The sequence below is a fragment of the Pipra filicauda genome, unplaced genomic scaffold (assembly GCF_003945595.2).
Source record: "Pipra filicauda isolate LSUMZ 115617 unplaced genomic scaffold, ASM394559v2 scaffold41_size5083284_pilon, whole genome shotgun sequence".
NCBI lineage: Eukaryota > Metazoa > Chordata > Aves > Passeriformes > Pipridae > Pipra > Pipra filicauda.
This window is the reverse complement of record NW_024104554.1, coordinates 4,406,297-4,429,711: the sequence shown is the minus strand read 5'-3', so window position 1 is coordinate 4,429,711 and position 23,415 is coordinate 4,406,297. Positions and strand designations below refer to the sequence as shown.

The window sequence follows — 23,415 nt, the reverse complement described above, 5'->3', positions numbered from 1 at the left end:
CAGGGCTGGAGGAGGGTGTTCCTTGTGACTGTCGGGTCAGTCTCCCCCGCTTCTGTCGCGGCCGGCAGGGTCTGCCCGCGGTACCCTGCCAGCCGCGGGGGTGCCCGCACCGAGCAGAGCCGCGCAGGGCGGGCCGCGGCGGGGAGGGAGGGAAGGAGGGAGAGGTGCGGGGAGGAGGGGGCTGCAGCACCACAATGGCAATGAGGAGGGCAACGAGACCGGCAGGCGCGCGTGTGTGTAGGGAGGGCGTGTAGGCTGTATGCGTGCGCTAGCCAGGGTCCTTCCCGTGCGGAACAGCCTGCCCGCGGGCATGGATGCGGAGGGCGGGCGGGACCCGGCGGGAGGCGCGGCGGAGCCCAGGGCAGGGGCCGGGGCACGGCAGGGCTGAGTCCGCGGGGGCGTGCGGAGCCGTGCCAAGGCAGGGGGGTGCCGCCGCCTCCGCGTAAAGATCACAGCCTGTCACGCTGCTACCGAAATGACATTTCGGGGACGGGTTTAAACGAAGCGACTCCCCGCTGTCAAGCCGCTCCCGTCGCAGGGACATCCGGCAGCCCGGGGGCGAGCCCCTCAGGGAGGCTGCCCGCGGGCGGGTGAGCGCCGGAGGAAAGCCTCTGCACAGCCGTGCAAGGCGTGAGGTGCCTCTTCCCAGTCATTGTCTGTTTGACACGTTTAGTAACGCGGTCCCTGGCTAAACGCAGGCAGCGAGAGCCACAAAATCCACGTCAAATTGTTGGGGAAACGCTGTTAAGGGTTTACACATGCAAATCCGGCCCTTTTTGCGTGCGAGCCCTGGTTTCTGTTGGGGCCGTTGATCACGTAAAGTTGAGCCGCGCAAGTTGCTAACAGTGTAAGGCTGCTCTGTAAATAGTTAATTTCTTTTGTTTCAAAGGGGATAAGATGGTATGGACAGGTAAAATAAGCGAGGCTTCAGCAATCCAGCTGAATTAATTCTATAAACCCTGGAGTGGTACCCCAGGGGCAAAACAATGATGATTTTCAGTCATTATTTTCTTTTCGAGATACATTTAGAGACCTAATTGTTGGAGGTTTTCTTTTTTTTTTTTTTTTTTTTTTTTTTTTTTTTTCTGGGGGGTGTTCTCTATCGGAGACACCATTTTACGCCAGCACAGCGGCAGGGGAGTATTTTTAGCGGTCTCCCCTCCCGGGCGGCTGCGGCGTTTCGGCGTTCCCCTCCATTGGGTGGAACACGGCGCCGGCGCGGCGCCCCCCGCCGCCGGGGAGCCCGGCCGGGGTGCGCGGCCCCAGCCCTGCCCCAGCCCTGCCCCAGCCCTGCCCCGGCCCTGCCCGCCTCCCGCCGCGCCGCGGGGGCCGGGCCTGCGCGGCCGCGCCGGGCACTGCACCGCGCCGCGGGGCCGGCGGGATGGATGCGCGCCGCGCTGCTTAAAGGATGCGGGCTGAGGCGGGGTAAGTCAGCAATCTGCTACGGATGCTGTTCTGCTGCAGTAATGTGGTCTCTAGGGGAACTCGGGCTTGATGCATGCTACGCTACCTAGGCTTCCTCCAGCCCGTCGCCTCTCTGCTGCTCTTAAATGGAGGTTACAGCTGATCCATCAGCCACAGAGCTACACGCATGCCCATCTTCTCAGCCTTCAGTGGTGGAAACTTATTAATTTCTGCCTTCGACTTCAGGCCCGTTGGTTTCCTGTCTGAAAGCATTATTACTTTTGTCCATGTGGCAAAATAATTAGCATACAGATGAGAAGGGATCCTGCCTCTGAGCCTCAGTGGCAGGAGAAGATGTGCAGTGGAAAGTTGATTGGATGAATGGAGAACAAATGGTGGGCGTTCAAAAGCATTAGGAGAGTTTTGTTGTCGTGGAGCAGGTTTGTCAGTTTTCTGGGTGAATCTCGTAAGATGGAAGGCAGGGTGGCTGGTGCTGAGACGACTGCTTGACAGACTGTGGCCTACTTGAAGGTGCACGTTTGGACTGCATGCATAGATAATTCCTTTGGACTACTTTGTTTTGCACTTCTGCGGCTTTCCCTTTGCTATTCCCTCAAGGTAAATATGTCCTTTTATCACTGTTGTTTGCAGTGCACTTTGCTGTTGTTGACGAAGTGATGGAAAGTTCAACTCTTTGGGCACTTAACAAAGGAATAGCTGGGGTTTGTACTTCTCCCACCCCAGTTCCTCAACACATACTCCTGAGCATAGAGCTGGAGGAGGCTGAGCACCTCAGGGGGCCCGATCCTGCTCTCCCTGAAGTCAACGGGGAGTTTGACATTGCTTCCAGTGAGAACGGGATCGAACTCTCAGTGATTGTTGTTTTAATAACGATAGCTGGAAATGTCAGATTTCTGCCTCCTATTTTCTAGAACAATGTGGGCAGATCTGTAAAATTAGCAACTACTGTTTCAATGAAAGGCCAGCTGTGATTAGCTTTGATTGGTGTGGTATGCATTTTGGCTGAAAGGAAAAAAATGCTTATTTAACACAAACTCACCAGTAATGCTAAAACCTAAGTTGTTGATTGACAAATTACTAGTGATTCTCTCAGTTCCAAATATCTCCCTTATATATGTGTCCTTACAAAGGTTTCTTTTTTGAGAGGAGAAAACAAAAGAAGAAAATAAACAAGCTATCTGTGAATTATATATTTTTTTGCCAGATAATAACACTGAGTCAGACTGGAATTCCACTTCTCAAACGGAGCATCTATTGATAGGCATTTCTTATATAATTCTGATACTGTGTATAAAATATGGGGGACTTTAACGTTTGGTTACATTTGCTTTTTTTGTGTAGTCATTTAGGAATATTTTTATCCAATTTTAATGATTCCTTATCTCCTTAAAAATGGTGATTTTCATTTTAACTGACCTAATTTTGAAGCTGCAGCTAAGGTTGGGGTTAAGTAGAAATTTTTATTTGTTAATTGTCTTTACATAGTTCTTGTGACTATTGTGGAACAGTTTAATAAATTATTTGCTTTAATTTGAGTGGTGTGGGGGTTTTTTACCCTTAATGATGTTGTTTTGGAGAACAACAGCTACAGTTCCAAATGATGTTTAGTTTTTACCTTTCTCTGCTTTTTTATTTTTAATTGTCATTTCAGTTTTGTGTGATAGTTTATTCTCAAAAATTGCCAAACAAATAAAAGTCTTTGTCATGTCACTTTGCAAAAAAAAAGGGAAAATATTGGGAGAAACTGTTAACCCTTAGTAGGCAGTTAGCAGGTACTCCTGATGATTTATTAAGGTTGATCAAGTTTGATATGATAAGGTTAAACTTGGCTGGTGTGTTGTCGTCTAGTGAATATGTTTGCAATATGAGGCATTTAAAAACAATTGAGGTGGTAGCATAACACTTCGAACATTAGAAATACAGAGTGATGCAAGACTGTATGCAATGAAACAGGATTTTTCACTGGGGAAAAAAAGTAATGATTATGTTTTTCTAAAAGCTACATTGATTTATCAAGAGAAACAAAGAGAAGAGTAAATGATTACAATGCGTAAATGTAGAATTAGGTACATTTTAAACTAATCTAACAATGGATTCAATTTTGTATGTATTTTACAGCTTGAACTTTCTGGAGAGTGAATGTTCTTCCCCCTCTCTCCCCCCTGTATTTTCTCCAACAAGGGCAATGCTAAACATTTGCAGTGGTTTCTTAGTTTTAGATTCAAATACTAAGTTATACGCCCACATTTTCAAAAAGGGCATCAGTTTTATTGTAATAGTTCTTAGTTCATAGTGTGACTTTGTTGTTTTACTCTGTAGTCTCGGATCTTACATATTATAGAATTGAGCAACTGTGTGTTTGGAGACAAAGACAATTAAGAAAGAAGAGGCGCTACTTCAGTGTAACCAGAGGTGTATTATTTTTTCAGATTTGTTAAGGACTATTTTGAGGGTCTCTTTTTTTCCTGTTCTTTTCTATTTTGTTTAATTTTTGTGTTGAAGAGGTGAATAAGATATGCAAAGGAGTATTTTGATTACACACACATACATGCATACACATATGCAGCAGTTTATTAACTAGGCATAGAAACTTTGCCGTGTGAATGGCAGAAAAGGTACTGTTTTTAAAACTGTTCTGTGCTGGTCAGGCTTTTATTCGGACTCCAAAAGAATGAAAATATAATTCTCATCCATCAGCATTTCCACAGGAAATCAGCATGGGCATTTCTTTCTAAGTGCATCGCACATTTATAAAACAAAGTTGTCTGTGATAGAATCTATTTCTTGATCAACTCTGAGAACAGTAATTGTTTTGTTGAGAAATTCAGTGATGGAAAAGTACTTTGATATTAAATAGGTATACAACACTGAATATCCTCATGGAAATACTGAATTTAATATCACTTTGGCTGAGCTTGATAAACATTTGCATCATGTTGATCAACTTTCAGTAAAGATGTGAAGTTCTTGATAGCATAGTACCAGAAAAGTTTATGGCTGTGGATTACTTGCTGACCTTTTCTTTGTCGTAATAATGATGAGAAGTACTAATAAGATTATCAGTGAGGTTTTAAACAGAAGAGCAGCCAGATTTCTATGGAATGAAAATGGGTACAAACCAAATAGTATCATCTTCTACACATATCCTAGATGAAAAAGTCACAGGAAGAGCAAATCAAAGCTTTTGTAGGTTGTTGACAAAGATTACCTCTTTAGACTCCTTCACAGTATTTTGCTTTGATTAAAAGTACTCTGCCTATTTTAACCATAGAAGAAAAAGCAGCAAAATGCAATGAAACTAAAATGAAGGGGGAATGTCTTGTGTTGGGAGGGGGGGGGGTGTGAGATGTGGAGACAGACAGACAAAAATCATAATAGGATTTTTGATTCCTTAAAAGGGATCATACTTCTGGTCATGAAAACAGTAAACATTAGATAGGATTTAAAATCTGATCTCAGATCAGATTTGCAGTGTGTATATTCTACTTCAATATGTTTGCACTGAAGCTGCAGATGTGGAACACAGTCACTTAGTAAGGAAACTGGCCAACTTGGTTGTGGAAATAACCAGGGCTGCAGGGTACTCCACAGAGATCCATCCAATCAGGTCGGTATAGAACTGTCTGGTAGGTTGTAAACAATAAGAAATCAATGTTGTGTCTGCCAGTAGACCCTTTGCTTTGCTGAAACTCGCGCCTGCCTAATGCATTGGGGCAGTTGGTTTCAGAAACCAGTTTCCTTCACGATAAATTTTATATTTCTTGAGGGTCTATCATAACCAAATTGATTACAGCTCTGCACCAGGCAAACTGATAGCCATCTGTAAGGTCACAGATTTCCAACCAAACCAACACTGGGGTCTGTTATTTTGTGAAGTATTAAAGGTCTGCATTTCTCATACCTTTTGTCAGCATGGCATTTTTCATCAGGAAGTTGATTAAAAAGGGCATGCTATATTTCAGATGTATGTTCATTTGGCATGACTTCAGCTGGTTCAGTCTGAATCCGGCAAGTGCTGTCCATCGCTTGGTGTGGTGGTGAAGAGAATCAGTGCAAAGCAGCAATTAAAAAAACAAAAGTATTATTTTCATGATAGGTTTTAAGAAGGCTGCTGTTTTGTTCCTGCTTTTCATGGGCCTGCTGCTAACCTCAATGGAAAGAAAGCAAAGAGGGGAAAGAGGGCTTTGGAACAAACTTGTAATATCATTTTATAAAGTGACAGGCCAAATACATTTCTAATGTGGCTCCAGTAAAATCAAAAGAAAACATCTCCTTACTCTCTCGTGTTTTTGTAATTAATAAGATTGCTTACAGACAGAATGTAATGGAGAGTATAGTAACAAAGCAAAAAAAGCCTTTAGACTGCTCACTGAATGGCTAATTTTTTCCAGACTCTCTGGTGATGTCGTTTCCCCCGTGTCCTGTGTTGTGTGTGTGTGTGTGTGTGTGTGTGTGTGTCCCTGATAGAAACAGTGATACTTACTTGAAAGATGTAATACTGCAATATTTATATTACATATCAATGGCTTGCTTTATTTTTCCGAGGGAAATCCCCTTTTCTCCTCCTGTCTCTAGCCAATACTGGAGGATATTACCAAGGGAATAAAATTTTATGCCTAATTTTAGTGTTCCTCTGCCTAATGTGGTGTGAATAAGTACCATGTTACAGCGTTTAACCTAGTCTGTCTTTGTCACTTTCTGAACAGTGCCTTGATTCAAATGAAATAGTCAAAATGCAGAAAGATAAGATCTCCAAGGTTTCTTATGAGGATAAGCTGTAGGGAGTAGATGTTCTGGCATTCCTTCCAGTGCTGCAGCAGGGCATTCTCTCACGTAAGGAATACTCTTGAAAGGGGTTTCCCAAGCCTCTTGTGATACTATGAATTGGTGGCTCATCCTTTTATTTCTTATCTCCTTCTTCAGAATTAGTTGTTAAATCCAGTGCATTAGTTTTCAGCACTGGTGATTTGTTTTAGTAACATTTTCAGAAATACTAGCAATTCTTCTGTTGTCTGAAGAGGAAAAGGCCCATGTTTAAATATGAGACTGTGTTTATAACAACTTCCATACATTGTGGCTGTCACGTCCTGTCCATAAATATTCAGGCTTGTTTTTGGATATGTGCGTATTTAGGAAGAAATAATACTGTTATGTCATGGAAAATGATGAGGTTAAGTGTGGGGCTTTTTATTTTCTGTATATTTTTATAGTGCTCTTGGTATGTCTAAAACAAGTTGTTATGCATTCAGAATGATATTTCTGAATTGGTTATGCATAGTTTGATTTAAAAATCCAAAAACCAAATTCCTTGGGCTTAGAGTTGACACTAAAAAGTAATGCTTGTGTTTTTTCAGCACGTGCAAGCACAAAGTCCATTCCGGGTCTTGCTAGGAAACACCCAGAGTTTACACAGGTCAAGTTAAGCTATCCTCACACATAGGAAAAGCTGTGTGTTCCAGCAGTGGTGAGATGCCTGCACAGTTGATGTGTTACTTATTTACTAAGAGAAAAAAATTTACTAAGTTCGTCAAGAATTTCACAATCCTCTGATCCTTTGGCTGTGATCAACCTGCACCCAATCTCAAACTCCAGTTTTTCATCAGACTCCAGATCTCATCACTTCCAGTGATGAATAAACATTTTTCTCAACCTTTTAAAATATGCTGCATGTTTGGATCTACTTGACCTTAAGGGCTTTACTCTGTGTGGAGTTATTGGACCTCCATATTCCAGGAAAATAGCCTACTTCAGTCCTCAGGGATAGTGGGTGCAGGCCAGGCTGCAGCATTCTCACAAAAACTAAGGTGATTTTTGGACATTGCAAGTATAAGATGGAGAGGTTGTGATGAGAGGAATGGGTAACAATACCACAACAGGGAAAAAGAAACATTGAGTTAAAAGGAACCTGCTAGTGGAAAAACTGAGGTTCTGTAAACCAATATACAGAATTTGGATGCTAAGGAAAATTAGAACTCCATGACCACTGGACATTTGACCTCAAAAAAGAGAACAGCCTCAAAAGTGGATATGGACAACAAGCTTGTTGAAAAGGATTACACAGAGGAGTCAGGAGGTCTACTTGGATGGAAGTCAGGAGTACTTCATGAACCCAAAAACCAGCTGGAAAAACAAAGAAAGCTCAGGTAAGTTTACTTTTATATGCTACTTCTGCTAGTTTTTTTGGGTTTTTTTACAAACTTTCTTTTGCAACTCTAAGAACTCATTCTTTCTCTTCAGTTCTTCCATCCCTCTCTTAGAATATTGTCTAGTAAGAGGAAAGGAAACAAAGAAAATGTCTTTCAAATTGCTAGTTTATTTTTGCTCTCTTGCAGGTACTGTCAGTTATAAGTAAAAACCCCAAAGGATGGAATAGACCACACGCAATATTCATAAACGTGTTCTAAATATACATAAATGTGTGGTAGGCATGTAGAATTTCTGTGACTGAATATCAGCTCTTTGTATGGAGAGGCAAAACCAATGGCAATGAAGCAGACACCTTAGTATTCCATTAAACCAGATGGGAAACAAGACTGTAAAAAGCAGTCTTGTAAGTGGTTGCTGAAACTGTGTTTTCTTGAATAAAATGTAACCATGTAGTAGAACTTCCATACATGCAGTCCCTTGCTTTCTGAGAGTAAACCAAAGTCAAAACATTTTTTTTATTTAGGGAAATGAAGACATTTTGATGTTGGCTCACAGAAGCTACTCACTGAATTAAACAATAGCAGCTATCTGTTTCCATTCATGGATTTTCAGGTTGATCTTTGCATGAACATCCCCTTTTATCTTCAGGACATAGTCAGCATTTTTCAGCAAGCATTCTTTAGATGTTGAGAGTGAGGAAGGCCTCTTCTACTTCTTCTTTTACAGTGTGTTACTGCCTCACCTTTATCAGCTCTGGAGAAGTGCTCATTGCAGAAAGGCTGGTGACATGTCTGGGCAAACTCCAGCAGCTCTGAAGAACTTTCTCAAGGGTCTCTGCACTTTATGAACAGATCACTGCCCGTTCAGTCAGAGTTACTGCCATGTTTCTGCAGTTGGTATATCTGGTAGTCTCTGTATGCCAACTCTTCAAAAGGTGCTAGACTTTAAGTAGCCATCATTGACGGACTTTCTGAACTGCCCACTACAAGGTTGACCCATTTCATATTTTATGAAAAAAACGTTTGCGGGAAAAGGATGGAGATTTTTGTCTATGACCTGTCCAATCTAACACTGCCTTTTTTGTTTTGTTGTTGCTTATCAGTGACCTTGACTGAGAAGAAGCAGATGATGATTAGAAGAAAGAAAAGAAAGAAAAGGGTAGATCTTTTCCATAGGTCTGTTTGGCCTTTGTGACACAATATGATGGAGAGAAGGCACACTTGAATAGTTTACTTTGAAGACTGAGCGTCCTGATTTAGCAAATGCAGGCACTGCAAAGCAGTATGGGACAAAACACCCAGCGATTTCACTGCAGCCATCACTGTGCTTCATAGACAGCTCTGCAGAGTTGCTCTCATCCCATATACCTTCTTTCTTTACCTCCTACCTGCCCAAGAGCCAGCACAGATTGCCACACTGTTAATTCTAGCCAACTCCAGTGGAAAATAAGGGCATATGACAAGAGTGCACATATGTTAATGACTCAGGCACCCTGAACGTTTTATTTGTCATTTTATATGTTGTTTGTTATGGCTAATAAATTTTTATTTGGCAAAAACCGTGATGTATTTTTTCTGTTTGGAAAACTGTATGGAACACTCTTTACCTGTGCTTCTTGCCAAATTCAGTAAAATGTGGTTAACTTGAAATTCATTTTTTTTAGCAATCATAAGTACAGCTTACTCAAAGAGCAGAACAAGCAGATTCAAAGCAGTACTGCCAATAACACATATCAGAGTATGCTTCTGAGGCTTCCAGGAATTGTATTCAGATTGACTCCTATAATTGTGCTTTTGTATTCAGAGTTACAAGTCTTTCTACTCGGTGAAAGCATCTTCATTTTTGGTTTCAGAGATGTTTTTAATTTACCAAATATACATCAGAAGCCATTGAGCAATACATGTATCTTTGTTTCCAGATGCTAGGTGAATCACTTCAGGAACTAGGAAAGAAAAGATAGAGCAGCTTTTTGAGAATTACAGTTAATGAAGTAGCTATCTTTATAAATACTGTGGTCTAGAAAAGTGTCTTTGCATTACTATATTGCAAAAGGATTCCTAAAAATGTGAGCTCTACATAGATTTCATAATTTCACAGAAGTTAGGGAACTCCCTTCACTTCATGGAACTACTCGAAAGTCTCACTTGTGTTTATGTATGAGGAAGTTAAGAGAAGTGTAAATGGGATACCTTGCTAGCTAATTTGTTTACTTTCCTATACTTTACAAGAGTCACACCTTTATAGTAACATATATTATATATATATATATTATATATATATATATATAAACGACACCTTTTTATAATACGTAAGATTTGTCAACACCAGGTTGCTAACCACTGCTAAACAGTCAGGGTTTACAGGTTCCAAGAGCCCATATGCCACTAATTCTCAGTGTGTAAATGCTTTTGATTTAGGGGTGTTTCCAATGAAAGGTTGATACAAACTCAGCGCACAATTAAGAACTGGAATTGCAATGTCCTGTATCTAAGAGCTTTGCTTCTGCTATTGACCATGCTATATTTGCATCAAGGGCTAAATATCATGACTCTTGGTGTGTTTAAACCAGTTGTGGAATGCTTCTACTTCAGGGCAAATTTAGTCTTCTGCCTCCTTCTTCTACTTTTCCTCTTGAAAAATTTTCTGATAAAATTGAAGCTCTGAATGTTCAGGGAAAACAGGTATTACAATATGAAAGAGACATAAGAACTCCACTGGTTTGTTCCATATATGTTTCTAGTGGTTTTATAGATTGAGTATGAAAACATGGAAGTATTAAAATGAGGAAATGAAGGAAGAACCAGGGGCTCTCAAAAAACCCCAGCAAAGAAAACAGGAACTGGGGGAAGCCAGGCTTAAACTCTTACAATTCCTTAAGCAGAGTTTTGAGGTCCCACAGTGCATTGCCAAGCATTTCTCCACCAAATTGTCTGGAAATTGTATAAACTATTCTGAATTCCAAAATCTCCTGTCTAACAGAGCCATTTATGAAGAAAACTTTATTTGTGTGGACCTTCCTAAGTGCCTGTATGGAGTTCAAGGAACATCAGGATGCTGCTCTTAGGCTTATGATTTAGTTTTCGGTAGTCCTGCAAGGAACAGGGATTTGGACTCTATCCTTATGAGTTCTTTCCTACTTGAGATAATATATGATTTTGTGATTCAAGATAACATGATTTCTAGACAACCTGTGTTCCCAAAAGCTGTGGAGTGGCACAGCTGCTTGCTGGGAAAGGTTTCTACTGTAAACTGGACATTAAAGATATTTGTTCTGGGAGAAAAGAGGCCTTTTCTTAGTTATCTGTAGTATTTTGATGTAAGGATGTAAGTAAGTCAGGAGATTCCACCTGTTCCTCATTTTTACCAGCTAAGAGATGAAGAGAAAACAAAAGTTTAGGACTAAAAACCGAGAAAGCAAAATCAGTAGCTTTCCTGACAATTTTTTTGTTGATACATATTCTGAGTTTTCATATATGAGAATTACAGATTTCAGATCATAGCTTAATGCTTTTAAAGAAGAAATTTTGACCTCACTGGTAACTGTAACCCAAAAATGGCTAAAAAATGTCTCAGTGTTCACTCATACTGTTATTTTTCTGCTGAAACATCAAGATGTTAGAACCATGGTAACAAAAAAAAGAATTTGCCAGACAACTGTATTAGTACAAGGAGACAATACATTTACATGGCTATGTTTACAGAGCCAGTGGCCTAATCCTGTTCCACTGAAGTAATTGAGAATTTCTTCAGGGGAAGAAAGCATTTTGTGTTAGTTTCTAGGTTTTTCAGCTGTTAACTTACTTTTCCAGTATGGCTTTCAAAGCAATTCCATTTCAGATATAATTATTAACCCATGCTTTATCAATTGAATTCTTGATGACTTTATCATTTTGCCCAAAGGTCTGAATACTAGATTTGAGTTTGGCGTGTCATTGCTGTAAGTAGTTTCTTGATCAACCAGTACCTTGGCTATGGTAAGCTTAAAAACAACATTCCCCAAGAGGTGTCACACCCATGACATAAGCCAAGAAGTATTTTACCATTGTCCCTAGAGGCAGGTTACTGCCCCTGTTTACAGGTAGCCTGGAACACTAATGATCAAAACAGTATCAAATTGAAAGGCATAGGATATCAGTATTAATCAACCTTTCTCTTTACTAAGCAGTGTGTAACTGATACATCCATAATCATTCTGGTGAGATCCTGACTGCTTCTGGAAAATAATCTTTTAAATACAACCAGCCTCCTTTCCTTCATCTTCCTTGAAACTGCTTTGCTTGCCTTAAACTGTGCACAGAGATTTTACTCACATAATTAAGAAAATCAGTGCAAATGAAGAACAGACAATTTGCTTTAACTACTTACATTTTTATATGCATCATACAAGACAATAGATAAGTTTGAATGCATTGCTGCAAATCTTGAGAACCAGCTAATTATGTATTAATAATTGCAGATGTCTGCTGGAAACATTGGGAGGAATCTTATGCTTTAGAAAACAAGATGTCTGTTTATAGACAGAGCATAGCAGAATAAAATCCTGATTCTTCTATGATTTCATAGGTCTATCCACTTAAATGCTTACAGAATTAAGGCCTAAGCATTTGAAGATTTGAGACAACATAAACTGCCTATTCACTAAAACTGGCAAACTTCAAATTTGAAGTTCTTACTATGAAAAACTGAAAGTAGGACAATAATGGAAAAAATAAGTCAGTATGTCTCCTTTCAAGTGAAATAGTTTGATTTTCTATTAGAAATGACTTTTAGTACTTTTTTTATTTACGTTACAAAATAAACGAGAATTAAATTCAAAATTCTTGTGTTTAAATCAAATGATTCAGTTAAACTCCGACTTTACTATTGTAAAGTTTGCCAAAGATCTCATTTTGAGTTAATGAGAATTAATAAAACAGCCTTCTAGGGCAAAATTTTTCTGGAGCTGAAATTGGAAAAGATTTATGTGGTACCATCTCTGACAAGTTTTCCTAGTTCAGTGGCACTGAGATCTGTGAATCTCCAAATTTTGCCTAAATGGCTTGTTTTTCCAAGCAACAGGCACTGCTTGAAACCCTCATATGTCTGGGTAGAAGACATGAGAAGAAGGGGATTCTTTCAATGTTAGACAACTGCATTTAGGCCTAGATGGTTAAAAAATTGCTTTCAACAAAATAGCTGTGATCACTTGAGGATCATTTACAGTTGTAGAGATTCCTTATTTGTCACTGTATGGCAGAGAGGTAGAAAATAGATTTGGATACGCTTCATTGCTTGTGTAACATTGTGCAACTTCTTCTGTCTTGTGATATGCATATCCAAATTACAGTTAGCTTTGCATATAAATGAGCTGCACACTGCTTTGCAGTACACTGTTATCCTGATGCTTGTGCCCTTTTTACCCTTTTTTAGATCTTTGGAGAATCATGGAATGGTTTAGGTTGGAAGGGATCTTAAAGACTATCTAGCTCCAACCTCCCTGCCATGGGCAGGGATACCTGCCCAGGTTGCTCAAATCCCCATCCAACCTGGCCCTGAACACTTCCAGGGATGGAGTGTTTACAACTTCTCTGGGCAAGCTGTTGCAGTGCCTCATCACCCTCACAGTAAAGAATTTCTTTGTTAATATCTAATCTAAACCTGTTCTGAGTTTGAAGCCATTCCTCCTTGTCCTATCATTACATGGTCTTGAGCAGAGTCCCTCTCCAGCTCTCTTTTAGGCTCCCTTCAAATACTGAGAGGTGCTCTAAGTTCTCCCTAGAGCTGTCTTTTCTCTATGCTGAATAACCCCAACTCTCTCAGCCCATCTTCATAGGGGGAGTGAGCCAACCTTCCAGTCCTCTTCATGGCACTCCTTTGGACTTGCTCCAACTGCTCCAGGTTCTTCTTATGGTGGGGGCCTCAGAGCTGGATGCAGAACTCCAGATGGGGTCTCCCGAGAGTGATGTAGAGGGACAGAATCACCTCCTTTGACCTGGTGGCCATGCTTCTTTTGATGCAGCTCAGGATGTGGTTGGCTGGGCTGCCAGCATGCACACTGCTGGATCATGTCCAGCTTTTCATCTACCGGCACTGCCAAGTTCTTTTCCTCAGGGCTGTTCACAATCCATTCTCTGCCCAGCCTGTATTTGTACTTGGGATTGCCCCAATCCAGGGGGCAGTTGGCCTTGTTGAACTTCTCTGGCCCACCTCAAGCCTGTCAAGGTTGGTCAGGGTGGCATCCCTTCCCTCCAGCGTGTCCACTGCATCACTCAGCTTGGTGTCATCGGCAGACTTGCTGAGGGTGCACTTGATCCCACTGTCCGTGTCACCGACAAAGATATTTGTTGATACCGGTATCCACCCCTGAAGAACAACACTCGTCACTGATCTCCACTTGGATATTGAGCTGTTGACTACAACTCTTTTGAGTGTGACCATCCAGCCAATTCCTTATCGCTGAGTGATCCATCCATTAAATCCATGTCTCTCCAGTTTAGAGACATTGATGTTGGGTAGGACAGTGTCGCAGTCTTTGCACAAGTCCAGGTAGATGACATCAGTCGCTCTTCCCTCATCCACCGACACTGTAACCCCATCATAGAAGGCCACCAAATTTGTCAAGAATGATTTGCCTTTAGTGAAGCAGTGTTGGCTGTCACCAATCACCTCCTTATTTTTCGTGTGCCTTAGCACAGTGTCCAGGAGGATTGCAAATTGACAGTGTGGCTTGAGAGCAGATCTGTGTTATCACTAGCATTTCTAACCCAGGCTACTCACTAATTTTAGAGATTTTTTTTTTAAAACCATTTCTATGGGCCGACAAGGAAAAGAAAGTGAGGAGGGAAAATAAGAACAGGGTTTCCTTGATGGTGGTGGATAGTATGATGTTATTTTTCAAATCTATGCCAGACACTACTGCTCAAAGGGATTTCAGGTACCACCTGAGAAGTAATCTGAAAAATAATGACGAGTAAATGTATTAGACAAGTCTTTACCAGCCTTTGCCTGGTGAGCCAGGTGGAGGGATGTGGTTCCTTTCTCATTCCACTTAATGAGTTTTCTTTCTTTTCTGCCATCTCCTTATTTGCCAATAAACCAGCAAAAGTATTTCTCCATCAAAATGGTCGATATGGGTACAGGGTGTGCAAATATACTTGAGCTGGCTTTAGTCACTGACTTCATGCTGAAATAGCTGTAGAAGGTGCAAGGTGGTTGAGATGATCCTCAGTTGGTGTTTTTTTTTTCTTAAAGAAATGATAATAGTCTGGAGCGTGAAATTTTATGAGGCTGATAGGCTTACCAAGACCAGCAATCCAGTTGGTTGAATAAGCAGAATTCATGTTTCCCTCCTGTTGTGTGTTTTGCAGGTAGGCTTTTTTGAGAGCAGATTGATTATTAAGTGCCTGAGATAGCATGTTATGATCAAGTGACATAAAACATTTGTACCTGATGTGCCTTAATGAAATGTTACAACTGTGTATGCTGAATTGAGTAAGTGTGGAGGTAACAGTGCTTTATTTGATGACAAAAATAAAATTGTATTTGTGACAACCAGTCCTTGTAGTTAATGCTCATCCAAGAGCTTATTTTAACCTAGAGACCATATAGTATATAATTTGCACATTTGTAGAAAAATTGGATTGAAAAGGATATGTGGAGGTCTAGTCCAATCCGCTTCTCAAAGGCATTCAAATCAGGATATAGCCATAATAAATTCCAAAGTTCAGTCTTCAACAGCATGCAGGTACTGTGGAAGCACATGAGAGTCTGTGAGAAAAAAGTGTATTTAAAGTCAGTTTCTTAAACTCTATTTAAATGTGATGATAGAGTATGCTTCTACAGCTATACTGACTTCACCCCATATTGCCATGTACAGGTAATTTTATTTCTGGCATCTCCACATGTCACTGGGAATAGAAACATCCCTAGAGTCAAGAGCTGACTCTTCTGTTGGATCAGGTGGCAAAAGGGAATCCACAACATCTGCACAGGTCATAAGGGAGGGAGGAAAATGCAAGCTGAAGATCCACGTATCTGAAAAATATCTTAAAAAATCCTCTACCTACTTCCTCTGTTCTGAAAAACCATTTGGGAAAGGAAATTCTTTTTTTTAATCATAGAAATGCATTTCAATTGCAAGTTAGAAAAGATACAGTAGGGATCAGTTCAACACCAAAGGGAAGATACCATGATTGGCCAAATAGGTCCTTCCCATTTTAAGTTCTTTCATATAATGACATAAATGAAATGAAAAGTGTGAAAAAATTACTTATAATATCAAAAGGAGTGTCACAAAAGAGGTAGTTGTGTACTTCATTAGGCACAACTTAGAAACAAAATGGGAGTAGGATAGTTCAAATTGTTTGTTTGCTTGAGAGATCTCTATGTATTAAGAAATACATTGGCTTTAACGTGAGTATTGACACTGTGGAATAGTGAAAGCTAGTAATTTTTGTGTTTCCAGAGCAAAACACGATACTGCTCTGTCTCCTGCCTGCCTTTATGCTAGTCAGTAATGGCCCTAAGCATGCTTGGATTTGTGGATCAGAGATGACACAGAGGTGCCTGATACAAAAATAAAATGGAAACTTTGCTGTGCATAGGACACAGATGGGTTCATTTCACTTTAGAAAGGCAAAAATCACCACCTCGGACACAGCTAGGACATTAAGGATCAAACTCTTCTCTTTGTAGCACTACTGTAAATATAGTGTGTCCAGTGATTTTAATGGCTGGTTTTAAAGTATCCAACTGTTGCTGCAAAAATAACTTGAATAACTTGGAAAGGACTGCAGATCTAGCTGAATGTCAGGGGTGAACACAGATTAGAGCTACAAATTTTAATTAAAAATAAACCTCCTATAATTTATAGTTTAAAAATCAAAATGTGGGAGGTCCTTTTAAAGAGACAGAGCTTCTTTCACTAAAAGCTCTACTTTTTAAGCAGGCCTTCAGACACATTTCTAACTTCAAAATACTCTGAGGTTTGGCACAATTTAGCAATTTATAGAATCTTCACTCACCTTTAAGATTTTGATATTTTTTCACATATCACACATGCTGTGACATCTGTTTTGCACTCATAGTAAAAATGACATTGTTCTCAACAATGTCAAGTAGAGATAAACATGTAGTCATAGGGGATAGTGAGATGTAGAATCCCTTGAAGCTGTATTTTAAGACTTCATGACTGACAAAGCAGATGTGCTTTTTCTGCAGGGACCATCTTTTTCTTCTGTGTCTTTACAGCACTTAACACAAGGTGTTCAGTTGCATGACTTGGGCTGCTAGCAAGAATAACATATGCATGTTAGATATCCTGTAGAGACAAGGCTGCTGTTTTACTGTGAGTCAAGGTCAGCTGTGGGTGAAGAATGTGGTGTCAACTTATTTGGCTTAATTGTGGGAAAGGCAACCTAACCTGTGTCTTTCACCGTGGATTAAAGAGTGAAACAATGATGTGGCAGTATTTTAAAAAAGCAAACAACATACTCTTTGTGTTCTCTGTATCAGTAACTACAAAGCCAAAACCATCAGAGATTGATTTGTATATAGTTGTAGATATTGTGTAGTTGCCTTGTATATTGATGTCATCCTGCTGAACTCCCAATCATCAGTCGTGTTTTACATCTGTGTGTTCAAGAGAAGGCCCAGCCCTCCTGTTGGCATGGTAAAACACACTGTTATAATTGTAGGTGAGGCACAATTCCCATTTGCCTCAAATGCAGGTATTTAACTGATCCTGTGCAGGGGATTGTTGAAGATAAGCTATTCCTGGACATCTTTTTGACGCACAATGTACTGCATATACTGAAGACTCAGTGTGCTTTAATCATTCCAGACAATTTCAGTGGCAATCATCTCTGATTTTTGTAATGTATGGGTGTGGATCCCTGTGGCAAGCTGAAAATTCAACAGAAGTGTTAGTTAATTATAAAATTCCTGAATATATGATTTTTCTAAAAGTATTTTTGAAATGAAAGTGTAGCAATATGTCAGTCTCTAGCTACAAGCTATGGTTGTTATTCATTCTTGGAATGAGTGACACTGTTTGTTTCTTGTACCCTAGGAAAGACTATGTGGTTGCTCAATTTTAGAGAAAACTGATAGGAAAAAAAAAGGTTGAATTTATAAAGCAGAAGAATTTCTTCTAGTAATGAGGTAATACAATCTGACATATTTGATCTTGTTTTGGGATGAGCTAGGTGACCTTTTGAGATCCTGTTTCTGGTGACTGCATAGCTGCAAAAGAGAACTTGGGAACTAAAAAAAGAAAGATCAATCTAAGGAAGTGAAACTAAAGGACTTGGCTGTTGAATGAGGCTGATCCTGCCTTTCTGTAGACATGGAGCAGGTGGAGACTAGCTAGCTGCTGTAGATACTGGTAATGATCTAGTCAAGGCCGTGTGGAACTTTGTGGCGAGGAATTTATCAAGGTGCAAAGTAAAATAAACCTAAGATCTGATTAGGCTTTTAGGAAAGCAAACACTTTTGAAAACTAAGGAAGTTTTGTAGGGGAAAACAATGCTATGAAGCTACAGGTCAATTTCTAATAAAATGTATACAAGTTTGTACACATCTGGTAGAATTAATTGCATCATAGTAGCTGTGATAGTCTAGGACTATCATAATAGACAATTTTAAAGAGAAGGATAGCTATCTTTTATTATTTGATTACTTTAGCTAATACATTTGGAAAACAGACAAATCTTTGAAAACCAAAGCTCCTCTGATTCAGAATTGAAATGTTCTCTTTCACAAGTTAAAGGAAGCAGCTCTGGTCTGAAACCATGAGAATTTTAAGCATGGTGCAATGGTGCCCCGAGTCCATCTCCACATAATACTAAAGTTACTTACAGTCATTGAGATCTGTTGGTGATTTAATGTTTGTATTTTGGTAGTGCCTAAGGCATCAGCCAATTTAGGACTTAGGGAGAGGTTCCTCAAATATGGTAAATAAATGTCCTCTTTCCTAGTTTGCACTCCAGGGATGTTGGCTGGAACTGTGACTCTTTGGGGATTGATCTTGAAGTGGGCTGGTCCTTTCAGTTGCAGCAATGGATGACCATTTTCTTACATCCAATATTTCCCACGGGAATTTAGAGATTCAAAAGCGAAACGTATCCCAGCAAACGTATACATGTTTACATGAGTGGCATAGCTTGTTTCCTGATAGCTGTTTTGATTACTGGTTGGCCCTCAGATGTACATGTCCAAAGAGACTGGCAAACTCCACACATGATAGTCAGTATTTAAAGACTGATCTTTTATTCTTTAGACAAATAGAGAAGACAAGTAGTTTGAGGTGGTGAGGAGAGACAGAAGACAAGATGGTAGTTGACCCTGTTGAATATGTGAAAGAAAGAAGGATTTCTGCAACAGGCAGAAGGAGCTGCAGAACAAGTGAAGTAGCTGTTACCTGAGATAATGGATCCTGTGCCCAAACTCTGATAGCAGGTAAATGTGCCTGTTTACATTGTTGATTTAGCATAGCAGTCTATTAGTGATGGGAACTTTCATGCATAGGGTTGTTGTGCTCATTATAAGCAACTCTGTGTCAAAATTGGGTCAAAACTGAGTTGCTTCAGACAATCAAATTGCTGTCATCTGCATATGTAAATACCGCATAAGTTTTTTCCCTGGTTGTGCAATTTGTTGCATTTTGATTGGTTTCAGGAGGCTGCTTGTCTTTTTAAGACTGCAGCTGTTGCTGACTAACAATGCAGGAAAAGGAAATCCTTGCATTTTTATCCCAATCAGAGTAGCAGGTATTTACATGTTCGTATTTAAATATTTCAGACAATTTCACTAGAAATAGAGAAATCCGTATATCTTACTGGTTGTCACTAACGCTCTCCAATGACCGGTTCCCTTATTCAGACATCCAAAGCTGTGCCACAAGAAAGCTCACCTCTGCTTCCGATGCTCTTCAGCTGCCTCTGGCTTCAGAAATGTGGCAGGTATGACTGGGGCATGTATTCTAGGTGAAACTCTGGAAGCTTCAGGCAAAACTCCCAGGCAGTTTTGCTAGGATTTCGTCACCAGGATCTGGCATCTTTTAAATGTTTTGCTGATGGTGGTTACTCTGAAAAGAACATCCCCACTAGTTCACATTAGGATCACAGGGCAAGTTCAGCTTCCGCAGCATCAGTATCAGATGCAAAGAGTGTTGAACACAGTGGAAGGACTTCCATTGCCATCTCTAAATTTTGGTAAATAAAACATAGAGGCCCCCCAAAATTGGTAGCAGATAGAATGATATTAATTTAATGGGCCTAATATTCTTACAGAACTAAATCAATTTTTCAACACTTTAATTCATGCTTTGAGATGATAGAACAAAATATTTGATACAGTAGACAAATTTGTAGACTGTGTTAGACATTTTTCCTTGCATATGTTCTGTTTCTTTCACATGCTTTCTTTCATATACTTCCTTGCTGATATTCTCCTCTTCCTTTCTTTTTCTGATGGCATTGAATTTTTCCATTTTACAGGGTGGCTTAAAAATACCTGTAATCCCATTTTTGGTTCTTTGTGCCTGGTACTGTGGCCACTGGCTATTAGGAAGACCTGTGAGACCTACAGATCAGGTCTTTCAATCAGGTCTTTCGCACAGATGTGTTGGAAATACATTATTATTTTCCATGTATCTGTTTTCCTTTCTCAGAAGAACTACCATTTGCAAAAAGCAGTTGTGTTTCTATTATGCAGTGATGCTTGTTGAAAAATAAAAAGATCTGAAGAAAGACCACATGAAGCTATTAAAAAGTAGGTCTTCTTTCTGCCCTGTGTGACGCAATAGCTGTTGCTGAGCTGACATAAGGATAGCAGGGCAAAATCCGGCCCTTTGAACTTGTGACTGCCTTCCCATCAGCACTTTGCAGTATGGGAGACAGACTGATCAGCAGAATCAGGGCTTCATCTTCTGAGCAGCACATTGTCCTTGAACCTCCTGGGGCTGGAGAAGATTCCAGGACAGCAGTCAGGTCATACTGCAGCTGAGAGTGATGATCACTGTCCCAGCCCATGCAAGGAGTGTTCTGGCATCTGCTTCTGATGAAGCCCTTCACCTTCTCCCCTGCTATGAGCAGAGGTGTTGCTGTGACAGATGCCTGAGGTCAAGGAGCGCATAAAATGTGAGAGAAAGGGCTTTAGGAGAGAAACCAGCTTTAAGCAGTGGATGACTTGCTTGACTCCCATTAAAAAAAAAGCCCATACCAGCAAGCCCAGTGCTTTAGCACAACAATAAAGATAACAACTGTAATTGGAACAAATGTCTGCACTTTCATAATTAATTAATCATTAATTGCAGTGAACATTTTATAGGTCACAAATTGTTTAAAGTTAAATCTTCTCATTATGTGAAACAGGTATATCCAAGTCGTATATCCTATCAGTTTTCTATATTGATTTTAACCATTAGTCAGTATTTTGAGAGGAAATGCACCTTAGTAGATATGTCTTGGAAATGATCAGTGTTGGCTAGAACTAAGTATAGTGCGGGTGGGAGTGTGCAATCTCTCAACCAGTACTGCTCATGCCCTGTAGTGCTGGCAAGGCAGTTCCTCTAATATGCCACTGTTGAATAGCAGCTATAAATTTGCTGCAAGATGAGTAGTGTTTCTGTGACAGAGATAAAGCCAAGGACTATAAGTGAGATCTTTGCATTCAGCTATGCCTTTTATCCTAAACTGGACAGGGACCAAATGCATAGAGGTGAAATACCAATCCATTAAAACGCTGCACCACTTCGATTTCAGAACCTGCAAGAACATGCTGTTGCACCTCAGTATAAAGTTTTCTGTCCTCAGACATGCTGAACTAAAGCTTGATGTTAAAGAAATGCTGAAGAGGGAGGTAACAGTCAGCTCCAGTAGCAAAGGGCAGCTCTGAATGCAAAGTAATTTTGTATCTGAAAGCAGGACTGCTAATAGGACTACTTTGGGAAGTCCAGATTCTAAAACTTTGCACAGACCTTTATTCTCACAGAAATCTTCCTTTAAGTCTCAGATAGGGTGGTAGGAACAGAGTCCACAGAAGCCTTCTTGAGTCAAGCTTTCTAGCATGTATCTGAGGATTCCGATTCTTGTGTGTTTTCTACCAAGGGTCCAGCAAAAGCTATTAGACTTGGAAGGAGGCCACAATAGGCTCAATGAATATTTTATTTGGTTTAATCCTGTACTGGGTAGAATTTGGCAGCCTTGTAGCGAGAGGCTGCTGGCCTCGGTCATCTTGCGAAGTCTTTTCTTGTCTCATTGGTTCCCTTCTTTCACTGTGTGTAAAAGCTGTGTTTTCATACTGTCTGATGGTGACAGAATTCCCTTAATTACCTCCAAGACTGTCACTCAGCCACAGGGATTAATTCTTCGTTCTTGTGGGATGCGTTGTTCACTGTTATCTCCCATCAATCTCCATCTGATTGCATTGACTCCGAAAGCAAATTTACCCATTTTCAAGGGGAAGAGGAAGGGTTATGACTGATTATCCAAAGGAGATACCATGTCTGAACTTTGTTTCCAGGAATACTCAATTCAAAGTGCAGATCTTCACCTACATTCTTTACACATGAAATGGAAATTACCCACAAGTCTTCAACTATTTCCTCTAGTTTAGAGATTTTAAGGCAAGACGGGACTGTGAGGTCCTAGGTCTGGTCTCCTGTATAGTACACAACAGAGGTCCTCACTTAATATTTTATGCTTTGAGCCTAGCAAGTTCCAGCTGCTTACTTTTAACTGGCTTTCCTGAGTTGTCATGTTCTATTGAAGATGCCAGATACTATGAAGTGGATATTTAATGGGTATCTAATGGATAGTCACTGGATAAATGGTTGCATTTAATTTAATAACTCAAAATTCACAGAATCATGGAATCAATTAGGTTGGAAAAGACCTTTGAGATCATGGAGTCCAACCTATGACTGAACACCTCTGTGTCAACTAGATCATGGCACTGAGTGCCGCGTCCCATTTTTCCTTAAACACCTTCAGGGATGGTGACTCCACTACCTCCCTGGGCAACCCATTCCAATATCTAATCACCCTTTCTATGAAGAACTTCTTCCTAATGTCAACCTGAACCTTCCCTGGTGCAGCTTGCAGCTTTGTCCTTGAGTTACCTGGGAGAAGAGGCGAACCCCCACTTGGCTACAACCTCCTTTCAAGGCAACTGTAGAGAATGAGGATAAAAAACTCCAGCTCCCTCAGCCACTCCTCGTAGGACTTACTCTTCAGATCCTTCACCAGCTTCGTTGCCCTTCTCTGGACATGCTCCAGCACCTCAATGTCCTTCCTGAATTTAGGGGCCCAGAACTGAACACAGGATTTGAGGTGCAGCCTCACCAGTGCCGAGTACCGGGGACAATCACCTCCCTAGTTCTGCGACCACACTGGTTCTGATCCAGGCCAGGATGCCTTTTGTCTTCTTGGCCACCTGAGCACGCTGCTGGCTCATGTTCAGCTGCTGCCTACCAGCACCCCCAGGTCCTTTTCCATTGGACCACTTTCCATTTATGTTGTGCTTATTCCTTCATGTGACCTGTTCATACTTCTTGGAGCAGCACACGTATATGAGTCTGTATTTGCGGTGAATTTGTCACTTCAGGTGCTGTAGTGAGTTTTTCTAGATTCTGTGGCCTTTTGTCAATGAGGCAGGGATCTTCTGCAGAGTGATCTGGGGCAATATACCTTTCTCAACTGCCCATCTGAACACATCAAACTGTTTGTCTTCCTTGGAAGAAACAAAGATGTATTAGTAGTATGAGATACCAACTACTGTACTACTCAAATATTAAGGTCTTTTTTTCCTAATCTTTTTAAGTGATAAACATGATTACGAATGCTAATGCTATACTAGTGTATG

The 23,415-nt window shown here is 40.5% G+C and overlaps 1 protein-coding gene across 11 annotated transcripts in view; it reads left to right on the top strand.

Annotated features, from left to right (window-relative positions):
* MYT1L (myelin transcription factor 1 like) overlaps window positions 1–23,415 on the top strand; it is a 299,132-nt gene that overhangs the window by 5,178 nt on the left and 270,539 nt on the right. For 4 of the 11 annotated variants that reach the window (XM_039385537.1, XM_027726054.2, XM_039385538.1 and 1 more), the window contains exon 1: window positions 1,480–2,022. The exons of 1 other annotated variant lie outside the window; for it this stretch is intronic. The gene's annotated coding sequence lies outside the window, so the exon portion shown is untranslated. Of the gene's footprint in view, window positions 1–1,479; window positions 2,023–23,415 lie in introns of those variants that run through there. 6 more of the 11 variants (XM_027726047.2, XM_039385542.1, XM_027726046.2 and 3 more) reach the window with 2 other exon arrangements.